The sequence below is a fragment of the Geotrypetes seraphini genome, chromosome 12 (genome assembly GCF_902459505.1).
Source record: "Geotrypetes seraphini chromosome 12, aGeoSer1.1, whole genome shotgun sequence".
Classification (NCBI taxonomy): domain Eukaryota; kingdom Metazoa; phylum Chordata; class Amphibia; order Gymnophiona; family Dermophiidae; genus Geotrypetes; species Geotrypetes seraphini.
The window spans coordinates 27,153,070-27,161,546 of record NC_047095.1 but is presented as its reverse complement, the minus strand read 5'-3'; the positions used below and the strand labels follow the sequence as shown (position 1 = coordinate 27,161,546).

The window sequence follows — 8,477 nt, the reverse complement described above, 5'->3', positions numbered from 1 at the left end:
CAGCCCTTTTGCTGCACAGGAATCACTATCACAACTTTGTAAAAAGGGGCCCTAAGTACAAAGCAGATTTTATACAGAGAGCTGGATTAGATACCTGGGAACTAATGAGAATATTGTTAGATAAAACATGTGCACAAATAGGATAGTTTTTATGGATTCTCAGTAAGCATCATACTTAGAGAATCTGTACATATAATTTGGTGCTTCTCACCCTATGATATGCACAGATAAAGTTACACCTGATTCAAAGAAGGTGCATGCCTATTTTGTAAAATAAAATACACAGGTATACAACAGCACCAACCCTATAAGCAGGCCACTTTTAAAGTGCACAAGTGGAAAAAAGTTTTATAAAACTGTGCGGATATATGTACATGTAGAACGTGCCTCATGTTTACAAAATTATCATCAAAGTTGTTTCAAGAACATATGTATTTTCATGAAACTGGGGGGGTGGGATCCTTAAAACCCATAGTACATAATTGTGTATTCTAAATTGCAAAAACAAACAAACCCCCAAACCGTTAAATAAAGCTACGGGACATAGAAAAGTCTTGCACGTACAGATTTCGCCACAATAAGTGTGGGAACCATACAGTGATATATGGGCAAATGCATTCAGGCATGCGCACGTAAACTTGGGTGCATCTGAATAGACAGGAGACGCTTCTCAAGCTTACATTCTTTATTTGAACAGGAGCAAGGCCTAGTATGAACTACGGCGCTGGACAGTCCGGAAATTAACTTTCTCTCACCCTCTTAATCCCCAGCCTCTACACGTTTCCATACTAATCACCCCTCTTCAATCCACATTCAAGGATCCAGATCCTCCCTCCCCCTAGGTCTAGCATCTCTCCCTCCCTCATTCCATTCTACTCGGCCCACCATGTCTCTCCCTGCCCCCCGTTTGCAGCCCGGTATCTCTCTCTCGTTATCAAACTCCCCACATCCTACCTTCGTACTCTTCGCTGTCACCGACACCTCCTACACCTCGCCTAAAACCCAACCTCGAAGACGTCCCGCACCGACGTCCCACCCTCCTCTGACGCAGCTTCGCCTCCCGCCCTCCCCCCTCTGACGGAACTTCCTGTTTCCGGGAGGGCGGGCGCGGCAGAGGGAAAGCTCCGGGGCCGTCGCAGGTACCTGTATAAATTGCTGTTTGCTGCCGGCGATCTCGAAAACAAGTTCGGAGGTAGGGCTGGTGGGGTTTGAGATGGAGGGGGGGGGGGGGGAATGTGGTGCTATGGGGGGAAGAGCGAGAAAAAGAAAGGGAAAGGGAGTCCCGGGTCCTTGGAGGGGGGGGGGGGGGTGCTCGGAGCGTGAGGGCAACCGAATGTGTTGGGACTTGGCGTCTCTGGGGAAATGTGTACTCGGCAAAGTAGTGGCCTCAAGGAAGTAGCTATTTTAAGACTGTTAGGGGGGGGGGCAGCAAGAAAAGAAGTACAACCTAGGGCCTGATGTTCTTAAACTATATGTCCCATTTTGTGTCTGTTGGGGGTGAAAAATCTATAGGATATACAACGTATTTGTAGTTTACCGTAGGTTACAAATAAAGCAGACATAGGAAGAAAGGAGAAAAATCAAAGGAGACATAGGAAGAAAACAAAAGATGATCTGGTACAGTTAAAAAACAAAACCCCAAAAGATACTATTTTGGACAATTTGAGTTTGTATTGCTGTGATCAGTGCTTAGATTGTAGCGAGGATATTGTGTACCATCTAGATTCCATTGATTTTAGATGTTGTTCCATTATACTTGAAAGGATTTTAACGGTGAAAACAATCTATATACTACAGTAAAACAAATCTTATCTCCGTTCCTTGTTGGCTTATGCAAAGAACTGTGTCTTATATTAGCAGTTATTTGGAAGTCATCTGGTCCCAAAGGGAGAAATAAGTTCCATCTGTATTCACTTCAGTTGCAGTATGAATGTCAAACCTCCAAGTGATTGGTTTTAGCTAGGTGTGTTTATAGATGACAAAACAGTTCACCAAGTAAAACTTTCTATTTAAAATCACCTAACTTTTAAAGACAGCCTCCTGCCTTTACTGTGTAGAAAAGAACAGGGCTCTGATTTTTGTATATGCAGTTTAGATGATTGTCTATGGCACCAACATTTTGAAGGTGTCATTTGATCCTGGGGCTGGCACCAACCACAGCTTAAAGGATGCCAACAGGAATTCAATTGGCACACATGTTAGAAAGAAAATCAGTGCAGACACACTGCAAGCTGTTGTCAACAAGCTTTGCCTTTGCACGGATTTCCCTCACAACAGGAAACCCCTCTGGTAAAAGATGGGCATGGTCACTAGAGACACTGTGAGCATGAAATGGCATACAAGCCTTACACTAAATTTTTCCTTCCTCTATGACCTCCTGTGTCCTCTGATGGCCTCCTCTTCTCCCTGCTAAAGTAGTAGGAAATGTATTCAGAATGAGCGCCACAGCATATTCTCCCTCTTTCAATGTGTCCATTCCCTGTGAACATCACTATTCTAAATCAAGCCCTGGAAAAACTGTTGAGCTGCAGACTGTCTTGCTCTAAAGCAGGGTTTCTCAAACCAGTCCTCAGGCCACACCTAACCAGTTAGGTTTTCAGAATATCTACAGTGAATATGCATGAAAGAGAGTTGCATGCAGTTCCTCCATTGTATGCAACTCTATCTCATGCATATTTATTGCAGGTATCCTGAAAACTTTACAGGCTAGGTTTTCAGAATATCTACAGTGAATATGCATGAAAGAGAGTTGCATGCAGTTCCTCCATTGTATGTAACTCTATCTCATGCATATTTATTGCAGGTATCCTGAAAACTTTACAGGCTAGGTGTGTGTCCTGAGGACTAGGTTGAAAACCCCTACTCTAAAATATGCATGTTTAGTATAAACTTAAAATGTTCTTAGAAAATATAAATGGCATGGTGCAAATGGATGAATTATGCCACCGACTCATGGCAACACACAGTAAGGAATCCACCCTGTGATGTTTCATGGCTGAGTGCAGGAGTGGTTTGCCATTGCCTTCTCCTGTGCGGTGTGGCTCCACTATGTCACTGCTGCCCAACAGCCTACAGCATCGGGTATTCCCAGGTGGTCTCCCATCCAGATACTAGTGAGGCCCAACCCTCTTAGCTTCTGATAGTAAGAGCGGGTCTACTCAGAGAGGTCAGGCCTTAGGCTATGGTGCAAATGAACAATATTAAATAACATAAACTATATCTTTTTCTTCTTTTGAGATGGGGTTTTTGGAGTGGAAGTTTTATAAAACAGGTTTTCCTTTTGAGGGATTTCATTCACTTTTGTTGTTGAGGAAATGATTTTGTAGTATCACATATGTTGCCTAAATGCAAGGTATATTGATGTCCAAGAGAGGGCCAAGAATAATTGTTCTGCATTTAGCTTGTTAAGGTTTACAGGTCTACCTCAGTGAATATGAGGTCTGATAATTTAGTTAATTAAGTTATCCTAGAAAAAGTGCTGCATAGCTCATTACTGAATATCACTACAGTCACCTTCGAAGTACTCCCCTTGGGAACCTAAGTGCCTAGTCCACCCTTCAAAGCAATTTTGGAACTTATTCTGGAATGTTCATTAGAGCTGTTGTCATATTACCCTTGATGTCCTGAATGTCATCAAAAATGTCTTCCTTTCAATGTTTCCTTTATCTTTGGGTAAAGAAAAAATTGGGGACCAGATCAGGTGAGTATGGAGGGTGTTCCAATACAGTTATTTGTTTTCTGGCTAAAACCTCCCTTACAGACAGTGTCGTGTAAGCTGGTGCATTGTGATGCAAGAGCCATGAGTTGTTGGCGAAAAGTTCAGGTCATTTTCATCTAACTTTTTCATGCAACCTTTTCAGCACTTCCAAATAGTAAACTTGGTTGATTGTTTATCCAGTTGGTACAAATTTATAATAAACAATCAATGTGATATAAAAAAAAGGTTAGCAACATCGTTTTGACTCTTGATTTGTACTGGTGGAACTTTTTTGGTCCTGGAGAATTGGCTGACTTTCATTATGCACTTTGACAGTTTGTTTCAGGGCCATATTGGTATACCCATGTTTCGTCACCAGTGGTAACATGGCCCAAAACATCATCTTGCCTCTACAAAAGGTCTTGGCAAACTTCGACTCTCCTTTGCTTTTGTTCATTGGTGAGCTCCTTCGGGACTATTTTTGCACACAACTTTTTCATGCCAAGATTTTCCTAACTTTTTCTCTATCAATGTTTACTTGGTCTGCTATGCTTCTCGCTGTCAAATACACACAATAGGGAAAAAAAACTCAAAACTTCTCAAATTGAGTAATTAAAAAGAATGTCCTTAAGTATAATAAGATAATCACTCAAATAGTTCTCGCAATATACAATATCAATCTTGCTTACAACATTTGGTAGCTTTTGTGCTCAGAGTCATGGAGACAATAACAGAGGCAAACCCCCAACACTACTGTCTCACCACCCAATCATTGCATTTTAAAGCACCGTTTGTAGGTAGTATAGATGTTTAAACTGTAGACTTCAAGTGCCACTAAGACTTAACTATTCTTCTTTATACGTTTGAACTTAGGATACAAATAGCAAACTTATCTTATAGCTTGCAGGTACCAGGTATATTTTGAGAACTGTTTGAGTGATTATCTTTGATGCTTCTCGCTGTCAGCTGATGATTTTGACACACAATTTGTCAAATGTTTACAATGTTTCTGTCAGTTCTGCTTGTTACTGGCCGCCCTGACCTTTCTTCATCAGTGATGCTTTCTCTCCTCTCAGGAAAACATTTAATCCATTTGCACACTGCTGTTTTCTTCATGGCGTTATCCCCATAAATGTGGACTAACATGTCCCTGATTTCACATCCGCTTTTGCCAAGAAATTTAATGTTTGTTCATTGCTCTAATTCAAGCTCCAACATTCTCGCGACGGCACATAAAAACACGCAATAACAATAATGAATGCCACTCAGCAAGACACCATCATATATTGACATGAACACAGCTGTGAGACACTGATATACCAAGCTTATGAAACCTTAACGAGTTGTTTGTACAGTGCTGCCAACGTAAGTGCATGGAGGCAAGTTTGCAAACTTAATTGTCATACCTCATATGTATGACATATGCATACAATGGATCTCTAATATATGCATATTCATTGGGGTAATCTTGGAATCCTGCCCAGCTAGGTGTGCCTCTACGAGAGGGCTGAGAAGCACTGTTATAGAAAATAAGATCAGACCGTCTCCTTGTTTCTGCTGTTTTCTGTTCCAAAGACATCCACTGTCTTTGCTGTTATAAGTCTTTTGTTTCTCATTTGTGACTGTGTTTGCTTTGTAAATACTGGCTTTTCCCCCTTTAGACTAGAGAGTTGCGCGGGGACAGAAATCCTACCTGTCCCCTCCAGGATCCTGCCCATCCCCATAAAAAGCAGCAATTACTTTTGACAAGATCATCAATTCCACAGTTTCTTTTGTGTTTGTGCTACTATTTTCCTTGTGGAATCTCTTTTGGTAGAACCCTTTTTGTTTTCTGTTCAGGTAATTAACTTATATTCTCCCTCTTTTACTAAGGCATGCTAGCTGAATTAGCGTGCGCTAAATGCTAACGCGTCCATAGAATATAATGGCATATCAGCATTTAGCGTGCACTAAATCGGCTAGCACGCCTTAGTAAAAGAGGGAGAATATAAGTAAAACAGGGGGTTATAAGTTAATTACCTGAACAGAAAACAAAAAGGGTTCCACCAAAGAGATTCCACAAGGAAAACAGCAGCGCAAACACAAAAGAAACTGGAATTGATGATCCTGATGAAATCTTTATTTGAAAAAGGTGCAGATGAATTCAAAAATAAAACACAATATGAAAATATAAAACACAGTAAAAGATTTCATCAGGATCAGCAGTTCCACAGTTTCTTTTATGTTTAAGTTAATTACCTGACTGCCGGCTGCCGAATCCTCCTGCTTCTCTGAAGCACCTCCTGTCCGCTGGCTGCCGAATCCTCCTGTCTCTCTGAAGACATATTTGATAATGGGTGTGAAGGGGAGGACAGCAGGGAGGATGAAAGGAAGGAAAGATGGGGACAGGAAGAAAGAGATGAGACAAAAAGATGTTGGCGGGTGAAGGGGAAGAAATAAGGAAATGTAAAGCTACTAGAGAAGGAGTGAGGAGAGAAGTGGAAATGGTAGAACTATGTGGTTATTGGAGGAATAGAAAGGACATGAGTGAGAGGAAGATAGCAAACACAGGTGGTAGAAATGTGGTAATGGGGAATAGGAGACCAAGTAAAAGTGAGGCAGGATATGGGAGAATTAGAGCATGAGACAAAGAGAAGGAAAGTTGATAAGCACTCCTCCTGCCTGCTGTGCTCACTGCTGCTCCGTCCTCAGCTTGGGTCTGAAAAAAAAATTGTTCGATTCCATGTCTCCTGCCTCCTCGGATTACCCTCTTTAAGTTTGAGTCTCGCCAATATCAGGGTCTTTGGGGTGCTGGGCGGATCACTAAATATATCCTGTGCCTTCCCACTCTAGCACGTAAACAGCTGAGAGCCTTGCTTCCTGTTCCCGCCCCGTTGCACTGCTTGACCAATCAGCAAGGCTTTCAGCTGTGTGCGTGTTGGGCTCACTGCTCAGCATGGCTATTTCTGCCATGGCGCCAGACAGGTCTGTCAGCTGCGTCGGAATTTAGGTAGGCCTGCTTTCATCCCCGTGGGTCAGAGGGGTTCCCCCCGATTCACCTCTTTCTCCATTTCCCCATTTGTACTTTCCCTCTCACTCAGTCACCCGTGCCCAACAGTTCTCCCTTTCTATTCCTTCCCACACTTCAGCATTTCTTTCCCTCATTCCCTCCATTGTTCCATCCTATCTCCGAAGTTCGTGCTCCCTCCTTTCCTTCCTTCTGAGTTCCAACGCGACCCTGCTTCTCTCTTCCTGTACCAACGTGCCACTTCTTCTTCCCTTCTGTGTCCCAATGCACCCCACCCCTCATCATCTTTCCCTCCATTCTGCGTCCCAAATTCTTGCAGGTATTTACCTCTTCTGACCGGTTCCCTCCCATTGCATTTCTCTTTGCAAAGTCTCGTGCTGGAACCAGCGGACATGGTTTCACGAAGAAAAGTGCCACTGGCATGAGAGAGCCAGACAGAGGAGGTAAACACCCATGGGAGGCACAACGGGGCAGCCAGGTCACTTTGCAAAGAGGACTGCGATGGGAGGAGGGAGCCAGCCAAAGGAGGTAAACACTCGCAGGAGGCATGAATTTGGGTTGCAGAATGGAGGGAAAGACGACGAGGGGTGTGTTGAGACAGGGAAGGGAGGAGGAGGGTCACGTTTGGACAGGAAGGGAGGAAGAAGGGGCGTGTTGACACAGGAAGGGAGAGGCAGGACCCCAGTTCATAAGTACGAGTTTGACGTAAGTCGGGCATTCTTAAACCAGGGATTGCCTGTACCACCTTTCTGTGGTATAAAGTAGTATATATGTAGGTACTTTCTTTCTCTTGTGGGCTCACAATCTAAGTTTTATTCCTGGGTCAATAGAATAGTTAAGCTCTGGAATGCGTTGCCAGAGGATTTGGTAAGGGTGGATAGCATAGCTGGTTTTAAGAAAGGTTTGGACAAGTTCCTGGAGGAAAAGTCCATAGTCTGTTATTGAGAAAGACATGGGGGAAGCCACTGCTAGCCCTGTATCGGTAGCATGGAATATTGCTACACCTTGGGTTTTGGCTAGGTACTAGTGACCTGGATTGGCCACCATGAGAACGGGCTACTGGGCTTGATGGACCATTGGTCTGACCCAGTAAGGATATTCTTATGTTCTTATGACTTGCCCAGGGTCACAGGGATCTGTAATAGGAATCGAACCTGGTTCCCCCAGGTTCTCAGCCTGCTGCACTGAAGATTAACAAAAAGGCTGTCCTAAAGCTATGCAGTAGTGTTTTAATATCACCACTATCCACATCGTGCCTCCAGCTTACCTGTTTTTACCAATATTCAGTGGCAGCCACTGTGCAGATACTGCAGCTGAAATTTTTTTGTCTATAGCAGATGATAAAGTATTTTCAAAACATTGACAGGCTCAATACCAGTGGATAAGAGTTCTTGTCCACAAGAAAAGGCTCTAAATCATAGCAGGTCTATAAATGTGTGGGCATTCTCTTGATGTTTGAAAAACAGTTGACCTTATAGCAGCAAGTCTAACTTTAAACTGAAGGAACAACTTCTTGGTTTTTTGGAGCTTAGCCACAGCGGGGAATACTGATACTCTTTGCCCAGAAAAAGATTTTTCTCTAAATTTGAATAATTTTTAAATAAAAGTGACTTGTTAGATTCTGAACACAATACAGCAGGGGTGCCCAAGTCCAGTCCTTAAGATCTACTGGCAGGCCAGGTTTTCAGGATATCCACAATGAACATGCATGAGAGAGATTTGCATACCAAAAAAGCAGTGCAGGCAAATCTCTCTCATGCATATTCATTGTGG

General features: G+C 43.0%; 1 protein-coding gene across 4 annotated transcripts in view; it reads left to right on the top strand.

The window, feature by feature from the left end:
• The first annotated feature begins 1,046 nt into the window (after nt 1-1,046).
• PKN2 (protein kinase N2) overlaps nt 1,047-8,477 on the top strand; it is a 226,402-nt gene continuing 218,971 nt past the window's right edge. For 2 of the 4 annotated variants that reach the window (XM_033915237.1, XM_033915234.1), the window contains exon 1: nt 1,048-1,192. The gene's annotated coding sequence lies outside the window, so the exon portion shown is untranslated. Of the gene's footprint in view, nt 1,193-8,477 lie in introns of all 4 variants that reach the window. The other 2 variants (XM_033915236.1, XM_033915238.1) reach the window with 2 other exon arrangements.